Genomic DNA, 9,664 nt, shown 5'->3' with positions numbered 1-9,664 from the left:
TGCTAGTTTCTTCCTGATTGATTTAAGCATTGAAATTAAAGACGGAAAAATATTTATTTACTTGGTTAATGATGAATTAGTGCCTTGCAGGAGTCTTGATTAATCATGCACCACCTGGAAACCAGCTCCCAAACAGCTCTGCTAATAGCGTGCATCAACTGCTGAAATAAGTGATTGCACTGAAAGTTGCTTTATTGTAGGTTCCTTAATTTTATATTCTAATTGCATATCGACATTCCCAATAAAAATTGTTTGGATTTTTCTCTGAAACATTTGGGGTGAGTCTCAAGGAAGTCATTTGCATTAGCTAAACACTGAATCATAAAACTATTTCCATTATTCTGGGAAGGCAAAACATCTTTTATTCTGGGAGATTTAAACAATCATTTATAACTAGCTATTCAGAACAACAAAAGTGATGTTTGTTGAAAGAATGAGGACTGTAATGTTGTGTTAAAATAGTACTCAATTATTGACCAAAATAGTTCTTTGCTGCCTCCAATTCCCAGGCAGACCTGCATTTAGTGTAAACAATGACACAAATAAGGCTAGGTGTATGTAGCCTTCTAGAAGCCTCCACTTTCAGTGGTGTTTGAACCCAGAAAATATGTTAGTTGCTCTTTAGTCTTCAGGGAAGCATCCGAATTTGGACAAGGTCTTTAGTAACTCTCTGTGTTAGTGCTGTTGGTTGAGCTGAATTTTGTTCCGAATGGGAACAGCAGGGCAAGAAGAACCTACCCCGGCGAACCAGAGAGGTAACGGCCAAATTGACACCTGTGAAGGAGGACATTCCATATCCACCTACTACCCTCTTCAGACCTGATCTTTGGTGGAAGTGCAATAAATATGATCTTTGGCATCAGAGCTGAGCTTGTATCCTAGCCCTACCATTTACTAAGAGCGGAGACTTGTATTTGTGCATAAGATGGCACAGCTTGAAGTGCTCTGATTACTTTTTCCCCAGTTAACAGGTCCCCTGTGTTTCAGAGACCAACTCAGATATTACCTCTTCTTGAAAACGACTCTGCTCCTCTCAGGCGGCAAACGGACGGCTCTTTTCTTTGCATTTCATAATCATCCAGGAGCTGTTAGGTTTATTCAGACTCACAGCGACCTCTGTGTCAGGGTCAAGTTGTGCTTCAAACAGTTTTCAAAGCAGTGACATTTTGGGAAACCAGCAGGTCTTTCTTCTGAGATGCCTCTACGTGGGTTCAAACCATCAGCCTTCTGGGAAGTGTTCCATTGCTGACTGTTTGAACCACCTGGAGACCCTCCAGACAACAGATTTCGCCTCAAATGGCTGTGTGCCTAGCTGCACCTCTGCCTTTTTGTTTTGTTTTGTTTTAAAGGCTGGCAACTTCTTGGTGTAGTATGTGCCACGCAGGAGAGGGTAAATAAATATTTATGGGGAAGTTTGATAGAAAGCAATATCTGACTCCCACATGATTATTAGAATGAGTGATAATAATATTCATAAAATGTTTACACTTTTGTAAAGTGCAAAGTATTTTAAGTAGTCACTTAAATAGAAGCCCTGGAGGTGTATGGTTGCAGGCTGGGCTGTGATCCACCTGGGTGCCGTTTGAAACACCTGCAGCTCCTTGGGAGAAAGACTGGGCATTCTACTCTTGTAAGTAGTTACGGTCTCAGAAACCCACAGGGGGCTCTATGAGTCAGCATCGATTCAATGACGGTGAGTTAGGTTAGGTGAGTCACTTAAATTGTCACTTAAATCCTCCTCTTCATCCTGGCAATGACGCCTCTCTTCCCAGGTTCCACCAACAGTTTTATGGGTCAACTTAGCTTGGTCTTTTCTCAGCGTTGTTATTGTTTGAAGCCCCGTGGGAGATTTCAGTGTCTATTGTGAGTTGGGTCCTCCAGGAAGCAGTGCTGAGATGGACTGAGAGTACAGAAGCTGGGCTGGGAATAAGCAGCATGAACGCACAGGGAGGAAGCAGCTCGGACCGAGCGGGCTCTTCCAGGTGACACAAAGCTGACATATCTGTGCCAATGCACCGGGGACTTTTAGGACCCACATTTGCAGCTAGAGGATCCTGCACTGGGTGGGAGTGATGAGGTTTCTGTGGCAATATGCCGTTTGGTCTTTTAGCTTGTAGGGATTTCGTGTCTGGTCATGACTACGACCATCATTTCTTCTAAGAGCAAAAAGAACGTAGAAGTAGCTAGAATAAGATTTTGTCATATTACGCACTGTGTCCTCATGAAGTATATAGACTAAATGCAGTCCAGAACAGCTGTCACTTTCATCTAGATAGTTGACAAGCCACTTTTCCCTCCTAACTCATATGTACTTAAAGAATGCTCCCTAAAAATAAAAGCATAAGGTGAAATGTAAAGAACTACAAATAGAAAAGACTCATTATAGTTTTCATTTTTGGATAAACACCTTAGGTAAACACATTAAGATTGTATTAACTTCTTAACTATGCAGAACCATAAGACCGTGTGGATCATAGCAAACTATAGACAACATTGAAGAGAATGGGAATATCAGAAACTCCATTGTGCATACAACAAGAGGCCACTGTTGAAACAGAACAAGGAGCTACTACACAGCTTGAACTCAGGAAAGGGGAGCAACTTGACTGTATCTTTTAACCATATGTATTCAATCTGTATGCTGGGCAAATAGCTGAGAAACTGGACTATATACGAAGAACATGGCATCGTGAGTGGAGGATGGCTCATTAGCAAGCTATGGTATACAGAGGGCACAACAGTGCTTTCTGAAAGCTAAGGCAACTTGAACCACTTACTGATCACGGTAAGAGAATACAACTTCACTTCAGTAGGATCACATCTTCATGTGAAGAAAACAAAATTTCTCACAACATGATTAATAGTCAGGATCATGATAAAAGGAGGAAAGACTGCTTTTTTCAAGGATTTCATTTTGTTTTGATAATCATAATCGATGCTTATGGAAGGAGCAAGATATCATATTGAGTACTAAGATGTGATTGATCCAAGTCATGGTATTTTTAATAACATCATATGCATTTGACAGCTGGACCAACAATAAAGAAGATTGGACCAGAATTGAGCCATTTGAATTATGGTGTTGATAAAGAATATTACATATTGTCTTGAAGGCAGTACAAACAGAATGTTCCTTAGAAATGAGAATAGCGAGGCTTCTCATGGATTGTGGACATTTTCTAAAGAGGGACCAGTCCCTGGGAAAAGACATCCAGCTTGGTAGAATGAAGGGCCATCAAAAGGAAGGAGAGCCTCGACTCGATGGATTGACACAGTGCCTGCAATAGCACACTCAAGCATAGCAGCAATTGTGGAGAGGGCCCAGGACTGAACCGTGCTTTGTTTTGTTATACATTGGGTAACTGTGAGTCAGAGCTGACATGATGGCACCTAACAACAATATTCCAGTTTATTTTTCAGTTTAAAAGTAGTTTTCATGGGCAATATTAAATATTATATTGGTGTGGTTTAAAACTTTACACAACTTATAGCATATTCTGAAATATGACTTTTCCACGTATATGTTTGGGTTACATTCATGTCACTACAGATTCCTCATTCTTTTAAATTACCCTGAAAAATTTATCCTTTGCTATGGCACATTTTATTTATCTATTTATCTACCAGTGGAATTTTTTTTATGCCCATCACCTAATTACTTTAATCAAATGAACATTTATCTAAAATATTTTCACAAACAGTACTATATAAGCACTATTTTGTATATGGAATGTCCCAATAAAATGTTTCAGTTTGTGAAAAGATTCTATACATGCTATCTATAAGAATAACCAATTTGAGAGGATCTAGAGCCCTCCTGGTGTAGTAGGCTACACATTGAACTGCTAACTACCATGTCCGTGGTTTGTACCTACCAGGAGGTAGGTACATCAGTAGAAAAATGAGATTGTCTGTCGCGCGCGGATGACACGGCGCAACACGGACCGAGACAAGAATGGTCAGGACCCTTCTGGTAGATGCAATCTGCGAAGTTTATTTAAGCTGCCTCTTGCTCCGAGGTCAGCTGCGGAAGACCCCAAGCTCCTAAAACCCCGGGTAAAAATACCCTGCTCGGTGACGTGTCCTACCAGGATTGGTGCAATTTGATAACGCGTAGCGAGCGGCTGGCAGCGCATGCGCAACAAGCTTGTTTACAGCTTAGCTCTGACGATGCGGGCGCGGTCCGGCGCCATCTTGTAATGGCGTCCACAATTGTCTACTCCTGTAATTATTTAAAAGTCTCAGAAACCCCAGAGGGCACTTCTACTCTGTCTTATTGGGTGGCAATGAGTCAGAATCAGCTCAATAGCAGAGAGGTTCTTTTTTTTTTTATTGCAATAAGTCACATAGTTTAAATCATTTATGGAATGTATTTCTGTTTTATGGGACATAAGAGTCATAAAAATATTGTATACTTTAATGTACACATATTGTTCTAAATAATAATGACATGTTTTGTTCAGATCTATGACTCCACTGTTTCTTCCATTTGCCTTAGCTACTTATGATTAAGAGCAAGCTTCAGAGTCTCTTCTAATGTCCACCTTGATCTGTCTTTTAAATGACCTTTGATCTCTTCATGCATGATGATCTTGATGCTATCTCAGAACTCATTCGGACTTCTGTCATTAGTGTTCAATGCAGTCAGTCTGTTCTTGAAATTTGGGTGGGATAGACTCAGTGTCGTATTTTGGCTCTCGTGGATTTATTTTAGTTTTCTTCAGACTCCACCTGAAGTTGCATATGACAGATAAATTGATGGTCTGTTTCACTGTTGGCTCCTGGATGCATTCTAGAGGCTGATACTGAGCTTCTCTACCATCTCTTCCCACAGATATGGTCAATTTGATTTCTGTGTATCCCTTCCAGAGAAGTCTTGTATAGGGTGCCATTGGTGTTGTTGAAAATAGGTATTGGCAATAAAGAAGCCATTAGTCTTGCAAAATTCTGTCTTGTCATCACCAGGGCCTTATATTCCACCTACTGTTCTTTTCAACTTTGGCTTTCCAACCACTAATAATTATCAATGCACCTTTGTTGAATGTTTGATCAATATCTAACCAGAGAAGTTGGTAGAATACTTCAATTTCTTCATTACTAGTTTTGGTGGAAGGAACCCTTATGGCTAAGTGGCTTCATGTTGGGCTGCTTAACTGAAAGGTCAGTAGTTTGAAACCACTAGCTGCTCCTTGGGAGGAAGACAGGGCTTTCTACTCCTCTAAACAGTTATAGTCTCAGAAACTCATAGGGGAAGTTCTACCCTGTCCTACAGGGTCACTATGAGCTGACATCAACTAGGAGTCAGTGAGTGTTTTAGTGGTTGATGTGTACTTTTGAATGGTAGTTGTATTGCTTGGGTTCCCTTATGTGTATATAGATATGATCCCATCACAGACAGTGTGTTCAATGGATCATTTTATGCCAACTTGAATTTGCATGAAAAGTCCAACCTGTCAAGCAGGTCACAGCCTGATGATACCCCTTGGGTGTATGGCTTTCTTATAAGGAAGAAACTAGGAATCTCCCTCTCTCTGGCCCTCTGCCTTCCAGCTTGCCAAGATTCTGTGTCTGCCTCCAGGGGCAGCCCTATGTGGGCTGTGCAACCCCGAAGGTTGTTGGCACTCTGCCATGTTTCACCAACCTCAGATCCACACAACTCTGCATTCTCTGGCCTGTGATCTTCCTGTAACCCATATTACCTTTCTGCATTTTCTGCCTACAACACATGAATCTAAAGAGGCTTGGCTGGTATCATACTTAAGGACTTGCGTTGCACTGGGCTGTGATGCCTTGTTGATATGAACTTATTTTTTGATATGGAATTATTTCTTGATTTAAAGTTCTTTTTTTGTACATAGATGAGTGCCACTGCTTTGTTGCTCTAGGAAGCCCAGCCTAACATAGACAGCAAGATAGATCTTAAAAGGTCCTTTGTAACAATAAATGTGACACCATTTCTCTTGACTTTGTCATTCCTGGTATAATCAACTATGTGACTGTAGGATTCCCAATGGCCCATGCCAGTCAGTTCCAGCTCACAAATACCCAAGATGTCAATAGTTCCACTTCCATTTGGGGCACTTACAATTTTTCTAGATTTATACTTTGTACATTCCAAGTTATAATTATTAGTATATGTTTATAGCTGTTTCTTCTCATTTTGAGTTGTTCCCCATCCGCAAATGAAGCTCCTGAAAGCTTTACTGCGTTTACATCATTATGTTCGACTCTAATTTAGAAGGTGGTTCTTCCTTAGTCATCTTTTGAGTGCCGTCTGATCCAAGAGGCTCACTGTCTAGCACTATATCTGATGATGTTCACCTGCTACCTTAAGGTTTTCCATGGGTAATTCTTCAGAAGTGAACAGCCTGTTTCTAGAAGCTCTGCTAATTACCTTGAGTGATCCTGCTGGTTTTTGATATACCAGTGACAAAGATAACAACATTACAGCAGCACACAGGCCATGACAGTACCAACTTCAATTCTAACTAATGCCCTAGTTTTGAATTTTACTTACAAAAATGATCAGAGTTTGGATTTGAAGATCCATGGCCTTTGACAGACAAGTGGTGTTGGGTGGCGTTAAAGATTACAAATTGACTTTCCCCAGACTTTAGGATTCGAAAAATCCAAACTTAATGCATCGGATCTAGTGGAAGACTTTCTCTCTTTGTGGACTCTAGGGGAAGATTCTTCTTTGTCTCTTTTCAAGCTTCTGTTGGATTACATCTCTAAGCACAAGGGTTAGACACTACAATGCATATTTGGGGAGAATAAAACTTAATTCTGAGCAAAAAATCATGTTGACGTGAATGAGGGGGAGGGCAGAGTGGAGACCCAAAGCCCATCTGTAGTCAATTGGACATCCCCTGTCAGAAGGGCCACAAGGAAGAGCCAGGGTTCAGGATGGCACTGGCGAAACACACAACTTTCCTTTAGTTCCTTAATGCTTCCTTCTCCCACCCCCCCCACTATCATGACCCCAATTCTACCTTACAAATCTGTCTAGACCAGAATGTGTACACTAGTACAGATGAGAGTTCTCAACACAGGGAATCCAGGACAGATAACCAATACTCAGGACCAAGAGTAGGGATCGTAGGGGGGTAAGGGAAGTGGGGCAGGGTAAGGGGAAACTGATCACAATGATCAACATATAAGCCCCTCCCAGGAGGATGGACAATAGAAAAGTGGGTGAAGGGAGACAGTGGTCAGTGTAGCACATTAAAAAAATAATAATTTATAAATTATAAAGGGTTTATGAGGGAGGGAAAAAAATGAGGAGCTGCTACCAAGGGCTCAAGTAGAAAGAAAATGTTTTGAAAATGATGATGGCAACATATTTACAGATGTGCTTGACACAATGTATGTATGTATGTATTGTGATAAGGGCTGTAAGAGCCCCCAATAAAATGATAAAAAATTCAATTCTGAGCAATCTCCTAGTTCTCAATTTTTACTTATAAAAATTATCAGGGGTTGGATTTGAAGATTCATGGATTTTGAAAATGGATTCACAGAACATGGCCTGTGGTTAGTCCGGATTTGTGTTAGCAAATTATAATAAAGAACCAGTATCTGATAATTTTAAATTAAAATACTACAGATGAAGATATTTTGGGCAACAGACTAGATAGATTATTTGATGTTTTATTTTCCCAATGTGTCCACATGACCTCTAAATCATAGACATATATACAATGTGTACATAAACCTGAGGAATAATTTTTAAACTATTTCAGAATATCTAATATCTTAGTGTCAAACACAATATCTAATAATATCTTTTAAAATCTATGACTTTATACAATTTGTGGCTATAATGGATGGAGGGCTATTTTGAGTAATTTAGTGTTTCAGAAATGTTCCCATTAAGAACTTATATAAAATAAAATGCTAATTCTCTTTGAGAATATAATGCTTTTTCAAAGTATAGAGGCACTTTCCATTATTCTAATACACAGGAGACCTAGGTAATGACATTAGTTAGGTAATTTTACCTCAACAGAAGTAATATAACCCTGGATGTTGATGATAAGAAAAGCTCAAGTGGTACTTCATTCCATTAGCATGAAATATTGCTGCTCATTTTAAACATCTTGTGTCAATTTTAATGGCTCCAGTGATACCACTTTTAATCATTTTGAGGGAGAATTTTGGAATATTTAATTGATATTGTTCTCATCTTACCTAAAGTAATAACTAGAAACTATGTGACAGCAGACATGATATCATCTTTAGAGACCTGTTTGGTGACTAGCTTCATGCTTTTTGTTTTCTCCTCAAAATGTCAGCCTTTGGTTTCATATTATCAAATAACAGGAATATAATACCACTGGGGGTGTTATATATGAACAAACTGATGGTACAGTGGTTAAGGTCTTTGGTGTTAATCTTAATGGTTTCAAATCAACAGTAACTCTGAGGGAGAAAGGCATGGTCCTCTCTTTCCATGAGGTCTAGAGCCTAGATAATTCAGCAGGGTCTTCTACTACGCTCTACAGGGTGGCTAAGGATTGGAATTGGCTTAATGGCATGGGTGGAAGGTACTTCAATGGGTAGTTCCAGGGTGGTGCAAGCAGTAATGCCTCGGGTGCTGACGGAAAGGTTGGAGGTTTGGTTCTACCCAGAGATACCTAGGAAGAAAGGCCTGGAGACCCACTTCTTTAGAAAGCAGCCATGGAAAACCCGCGGGAGCACATTTCTCCTCTGGCACACATATGAGCTGAAACTGACTTTATGGCAATGGTTTATTTGACTAGGAAGTCCTTGCGGGATGCAATTATACTGCCCTCATCAGTGTTGAAGAGAGAGACCACCTTGATCATGTGTTCAACATTCTAACAGTTACCTCTGATACAATTGCAAACATATTTTAAAAATTGTAACTTAGGTGAGGGGGGGGGGGCGTTACAATATAGATGGTTAACTTTGTATTCCCTGGTCTAAACTACTAATTAACTCTTCCAGCAGCTTTCCCCTCCCTCGATCCTTGATTTTCTTCTCGCTTCTCTTTCTTCAATCGAGTCAACGCTCATCACAGGTTGAGCCCATTGCTTTACATTTCCTCCCTTGCCCTCCCCTCTTATACAATCTCTCCCAAGTCTGTTCCTTTTGGTATGAACATCTGTATCTTCTTTGTCCATATAAGAGTCTCACAGATTTGTCTTTCTGTGGGTGTCAGATTTCCCTCAGGATAATGTTCTCCAGGCCCATTCATGCCATGGAGTGCATTTGTCAGTGCATTGCATTCTATTGTGTGTAGGTACCAACGTTTCTTTATCCATGTTCCCATCTTCTTGCTATTGTGAACAGTACTCCACTGAACATGGGTTTGCCTAGGTCTATTCATGGTAACAATTCTTACTTCCTTAGGGTATAGTGCTTGTTATCTAACAATTGTTATCACAGTGATTGTTAGAGTATATGCAGTTTTTATTCCTTGTTTGAGGTAGGGCCAAATCATTTTCCAAAATGTACATATTTACAGTCCCACCGGCAATGTATAAAGATTTCAATCTTTTTACAGCCTCTCCAGAAGAAGAATTTGCTATTTTCTTTTTTTTAAATCAATTTATTGAGGCTCATACAATTCATCACAATACATAGATCAATTGTGTAAAGCACATCTATACATTTGTTGCCCTCATTATTCCCAAAATTT

This window comes from Echinops telfairi, unplaced genomic scaffold, assembly GCF_000313985.2.
Source record: "Echinops telfairi isolate 266 unplaced genomic scaffold, ASM31398v2 ScPeMD7_7469;HRSCAF=8507_0, whole genome shotgun sequence".
Taxonomy (NCBI): Eukaryota; Metazoa; Chordata; class Mammalia; order Afrosoricida; family Tenrecidae; genus Echinops; species Echinops telfairi.
The sequence above is the reverse complement of the archived record's forward strand: the minus strand, read 5'-3'. Positions refer to the sequence as shown.